General features: G+C 48.8%; 1 long non-coding RNA gene across 2 annotated transcripts in view; it reads left to right on the forward strand.

Moving 5' to 3' along the window:
- The window catches only part of LOC124239055 (uncharacterized), a 35,296-nt gene extending 32,499 nt beyond the window's left edge, over positions 1-2,797 (forward strand). The window contains exons 3-5 of one of the 2 annotated variants that reach the window (XR_006888507.1): positions 482-649; positions 2,400-2,428; positions 2,691-2,797. This is a non-coding gene — a long non-coding RNA (uncharacterized LOC124239055). The remainder of the gene's footprint in view (positions 1-481; positions 650-2,399; positions 2,429-2,690) is intronic. The other variant, XR_006888508.1, reaches the window with a different exon arrangement.
- Positions 2,798-6,000: the final 3,203 nt, after the last annotated feature.

Consider the following 6,000-nt stretch of genomic DNA (forward strand, 5'->3'; position numbering starts at 1 on the left):
ACCCTGAAAATCCTTCAGCTTTAAGATAGTTCTGCCTCTGGCTTCCAGACTTGATACATATGTGGGATCTGAGCATCTTAGGGAGCAGACCAAGATTCAGACAACCTCACCCCATTGCATTTTCTGGATTGGGAGTTTTCAGAAGCTTTCCCAGATGTTGAAGCTGAATCCCACCAGAATATACTCTGAGCATCCCCTGCCGGAATGTTCCTTGACTCACTCAGGGCGGCTCTTCCTCTCCTCATGATCTCTACCCTACATTTACATGTGAGGCCTCAAGCCCAAGCCTTCATTTCCCGGGTGGAGGAGGTGTGGCCCAGAGAAGTGCAGTGACTCACCTGAGGTCACACAGCCTGTTAACAGCAGAACTTAGAGAGGAAACTGGAGCCCCCGAATCCCATGTAGATTCTCTTTCTACCACGTCCCCTTGAATACAAGTCTTCTTGAAGTTATTGCTGACTGTCATCTCATTGTCCATCAGGAATCTGCTGTCAGTGGACCAGTTTGGTAGTCATTTGTGCTTCCGACCGGGGACAGCCTGCGTTTGCTCACCAGTGGCAGAATGGGTTGTTGACCTTTGACTTGGCCAGCATGGACTCCTGCAGCCTCGCCCTAGCTCTCCCCAGGGGTCTGGCAGCACTGACAAAAGGTCAGCCTAAGACAGCTCCCTCACCCCACACTTGGAGATGGGCTTTGCACCCCACACAACACTAGGAGGTCCCCGGGCCCTGGAACCTGTCCCCTGGTATCAGCTCTGTCCCACAGTTCTTGTTTGTGTTCCCCACCTTTTTTCCAGAAACCTACCCTTTGGGTTAACCTTGCCTCAGAATTTGACCTTTGGTTGCCTTTGGCTCACTTACCTCCAGCAAATGCCAGCCCCAAGTACCCCCACACCTGCCCCTGTGCCCCAGCCAGAGCACTGATTCAGCCAAGACAGAAATCCTAAAGGTCCACTCAGAGCCTCTACACTGAGGGGTCCAATAAAGTGTGGCGAGTGTGTGCCTGCGTGTGTGTAAGGAGCTCATTGTCCCCTGGGCAGGCCTAGCTCTGACCCAGTCCATCCCAATGACACTCTACTCTAGGAAAGTCAGGAGCCTCAAGCCACACTTGCTGTGCCCCTGGGCCCAGGGCTGACACTCAGACACTAACAAACGGCTTCAGTTGTACCAGTGGTTAAAATACTGAAGTACCTCCACATCGCTGGGTAAAGAGCTGCAGCTCCATGTCCCCTGAGTGCCCTCTGCCAGCTCAGACCCTTGACTCCTCTGCCACACCCCCAAGACGTTCCCATGATCCACAAAATAAAGGGTTGGCCCTTGGCCTAGTAGGAGGTCTCCAGGACCCTGCCCCAGTTCTAAGGCCTTTGTCTGCCCTGACTGGTGGGAGTCTGGCCATACTGGTGATGCAATATTTGGACTATTACACCCACTTGGGCTGACTTTAGGCCCCCACTTCTGCTACTAAATGGGCCCCCTGCAGCCTGGTTTCTGACACGAGGTCCCCGCTCCAGCTCCACTCCTCTTCCTGGCAGTGTGTGCCTGCTGACACCACGCCCCGAGCACAGGGGTCTGCACAGTCTTCCCAGGAAGGACTTCTTCAGCCCAGCCTGGTGCTGTCTGGGGCCCTGCTGTCTCTGACAGGTCACTCTGAGGCTGACTGCTAAGTGATCCCAGGCCTCTGGAACCACACTGCAGAATCCCACTAAGGCTTGGCTACATCTTCTGGCCCTCTCTGGGTTTTGCAGCACCTCCACACACCTGAAGGGTGGTTCTGGTTCAAATCCAGGCCTTCACAGCCCGGCTTGTTTCACTGCAATTAACTGCGCTGTGCCTGACAGAGTGTCCAGATAGGTCCAGGAAGGGCAGGGAGGGGCCAAGCACGCCCTCCACCATGGTTAAACGCCTCCACCCCTGCACATACACAAAAGCAGCCAACCAGCCCCGTTCCTGTACTTTTCATCTTCACTGAGATGATCACTCAGCAGGTTCTCTCTAGGCTGCATATGACCCGTCCCTCCTGATCCTGACTCCCCTGGAGCCTGGATCCCAGCCGGCAACCAGGCAAAAAAGCATCAGACAGTCTGAGGCTGAGGGTAGCTGAATGTGAAGTCTACCTATTGCCCTCCTCCCTCACCCGCTTTGGATTGGAAGAGAGACTTGCAGCACTCATGGTGCATTTGAGGCTTCTGTGGGAGGATCCGCGGGAGGCAGTTTTCACCTCTGAAGTCCGTTAATCCCACCACTCAGAGAACTGTCTGTTCTGCGTAGGTATAGGAACAGGCCTATCTGAGATCAGAGAGCAATAAAAAAAAAAAATTCTAGCTAACATTTTTTGAGTGCATAACCTGAGCGAGGCATCTGGTAAGCACTTTGCAACCATTTTCTCATTTTCTTCTCCAGGAGACAGATTGCCATGGAATTTCAGATGTGTAAGTTCCCCGAGGCAGAGGCTGCTAGCTACCTAAGCCAATGTTCCTTCTTCTCTTCCTCCTTGGTAAAAGTGTCCTGATTTTATTTGGAATGGCAATGTACCCAGACGAAAGTCTATATTTCCCAGACTCCTGTCCAGCTTTGGGACTAAGATCTGACTGATGAGATTTAAGTGGAAGTGTTCAGGGCTTAGGCTCCTTAAAGGGAGTGGCATTCTTTAATCCCTCCCCCTTCCTCCTTCCTGCTCCCTGGAATTTACAGGCATTGGCTGGAGTTCTGGCAGCCACAGCGGACCCAGAATGGAAGCCATGCATGGCGGAAGAGAAAGACAGAAGGAGCCTGGATCCCCACGAAGCATTCACAGCAGCTAAGAACAGCTTACCCATGACCTTTTTTTGTGAAATAATAAAAACTTGTGTGTTTAAGCTACTGAGGTCAGTTTCTAGTTCTTGAAGCTGAACAAAATTCCTAACTGATATAGGATCTTAGAAATCAGTGAGTCAACAAATGGTTCCAGGAAAACTGGATATCTCCATGCAAAACAATGAATTAGACTCATCTAACACCATTTACCAAAATTAACTCAAAATGGATCAAACGTAAACGTAAGAGCTAAAACTATAAAACTCAGAAGAAAACATAAATGAAAATCTTCACGACATTGGATTTAGCAATGATTTCTTGGCTATGACACCAAAGGCACAGGCAACAAAAACAAAAATATACAAATTGGACTTCACCAAAATTAAAAACTTCTGCGGATCAAAGGAAATTATCAACAGAGTAAAAAGACAACTTGTAGAATGGGAGAAACCATTTGTAAATCACATATCTCATAAAGGATTAATATCTAGAATATATAGAGAACCAAAACTCAACAACAAAGACCAAACAACCCAATTAGAAAATGGGCCAACGACCTGAATAGACATTTTTCCAAAGAACATATACAAATGGCCAATAAGCACATGAAAAGATGCTCAACATTGCTAATCATAAGGGAAATGCAAATCAAAATCACAATGAGATACCACTCCATACCCATTAGGAGGGCTATTATCAGAAAAACAGAAAACAAGTGTTGGTGTGGTTGTGGAGAAATTGGAACTTTTGTGCATTACTGGTAGCAATGGACCAGCCACTATCAAAAACAGTATGTGACTCCCCAAAAATTAAACATAGAATTACCATTTGATCCAGAAATTGCACTCTGGGTATATATACAAGAGCATGGAAAGCAGGAAATAGTAGAGATATTTGTACACCCATGTTCACAGCAGCATTATTCACAATAGCCAAAAGGTGGAAACAACCCAAGTGTCCATCAATGGATGAATGGATAAACAAAATTTGGTGTATCCATTCAATAGAATATTATTCAGCCTTACAAAGCAATGAAATTCTGACACATGCTACAACATGGATGAACCTTGAAGACATTATGCTAAGTGAAATAAGCCAGTCATAAAAGGACAAACATTGTATGGTTCCACTTACCTGAGGTCTCTAGAGTAGTCAACTGTGTAGACACAGAGTAGAGTGTGGTGCTTACCAGGGAGTCAGGGAAGGGAGTAATGGGGGTTACTGTTTCCATGGCTACAGAGTTTCAATTTGGGATGATGAAAAATTCTGGAGATGAATAGCCGTGATGGTTGTACAACAACGTAAAAGTAATGCCACTGAACTGTACGCTTAAAAGTGGTACATTTTATGTTATGTACATTTTGCCACAATAAAAAGTATTAAATTATCAGTAAATCGATAAATCGGGGAGTCCAACCCCCTTACTGACAGATGAACTGAAAAATTATTTGCTCTGAATCACACAGCTGCTGGAGTAGCCAAAAGAGGCAAGCCTGGGTATCCTCCACCGGGTCCTAAGCCCCAAGGCCCTGTTGGTGGGACAGATTCCATCTCCTGCTCTACCTCTGCATCCTAGAAACCCTTTCAGTCCTTTGATTACCCACCCGGGCTTTCTACCTGGAGGCTGAACAGTTCTCTCCTTTGCAAGGGTGGAAATGAGGGAGTGGGGGTGGGGAGCGGGACTGAGGTCCAGCCTGCTCTGTATAGGGAGGTGAAGTTCAGGACACCCGCCAGAGGCCAGGTGAGGGAGGTAGCTGCCCTTTCTTCCAAGGGGATGAGGGACTCCGCAGGAGCTTCGCAGGTGATGGATGGTCTCCTTGTCCTGCTCTACGGCTGGTTCTGGGGTCAGAGCTTCCCCATCCTGCCTCCCTGCCCCCAACATCTTCTCTCCTCACACACTGTCCCTGGCCACCAGCTGCTGCGGCCTCTTGGGAATTTGGCCTCCCAAGTTAGATTAGAAATTCTCTGAGATCAGGGGCTGCATCTTCTTTGCAAATGCAACCCTCCCTCAGCCCCTCCTCAACTCTTACCCCAGCATCTCTCCCAGGACCCAGCGCTCAGCAGCCTCCAGGGAACTTCTGCTGGCTGCTTTCTGCTCCCAAGCTCACATAGCTTATCAGAAGGTGCATCTTGGAAATGCACTTGATTGTTTCTCAGGTAACTGCAGAGGTCCAGGAAGGTCAAACCTGGTGAGAGACAGTCGGGCAGAGCTTGGGTGGGGCTTGGGAGTGAGTAACAGGGTCAGTGCAGGCTCAGAGTGGTGAGTAACGAGCAACAGCCACAAACCCCAGGAGACGGGCCTGAAAGCCTGGTGAGGAGGTCCTGAAAGCCGTCATCTAGGGAAAGAGTCAAATGTCAGGGACAGGTTAGCAGGACTGACTCTGAGGAGGCCTGTGGCCGCCTTCCTACCCTGGGCTGCCTCGACCTGTCTGGTCACACATGGGCTGGATTTCCCCAACCTTGCCCCGACTTTCCCTGTGTCTCCAAGGCCGGAGGAGGCTGGCAAGAAGAGAATTAGGGTTTGGGGGTGTTGGCCAACAACCACCTGCCCTATCTAACCACAGCTTTGATCAGAGCCGGGCAACCATTCTCATCGTCCCTCCTGCCCTGGGGCTGAGCCTCTGGGCCAGAACCAATTTCTACCTTTAAACAGAGTCCTGTTTGGAGACTTGTAAAAATTAACTGGCTCCCACCTCTGTTTCCTGTATTCTTCTAAGGTTTTGGCAAGAAAAATTGTGAAAGACTTTGAAATGGGCAAAGATCCTTGGGATCTTTCAGTGGAATGTCAGGCGCCGTCTAGACTGCTGTCCAGGCTAGAGAGCCCTTCCCGGTGTCCGATCCTACAGGCAGCTACACCGTTCACTGTCACTGACGATGTTGCGTCCTGAAGAGACAGAAGTTAACTTTTGGAGGTCTGATGCCGAGACACAGGATTCCTGTTCACAGGAGTGCAAATGAAGACGCCAGTTCTGCATCCCTTCCGCATCCCTGATGGCCCACATACGTATCTGTGTTTTGGACCCTCCTGTGAACTGGCTGTAACATCTTACTGGTTCCCTCATTAATTTACAAGTTCAACGAAATCGAAGACGTGTTCATTTTATATTTGCATAAGAGTCATGACTTTGCCTTTTAAAAAATTATCCTTTAACAGTTTTCAATATCTGTCTTGTGCTTAAGCTGAAGGAATAGAGAGAGGGAGAGAAGG

This window comes from Equus quagga, chromosome 5, assembly GCF_021613505.1.
Source record: "Equus quagga isolate Etosha38 chromosome 5, UCLA_HA_Equagga_1.0, whole genome shotgun sequence".
NCBI lineage: Eukaryota > Metazoa > Chordata > Mammalia > Perissodactyla > Equidae > Equus > Equus quagga.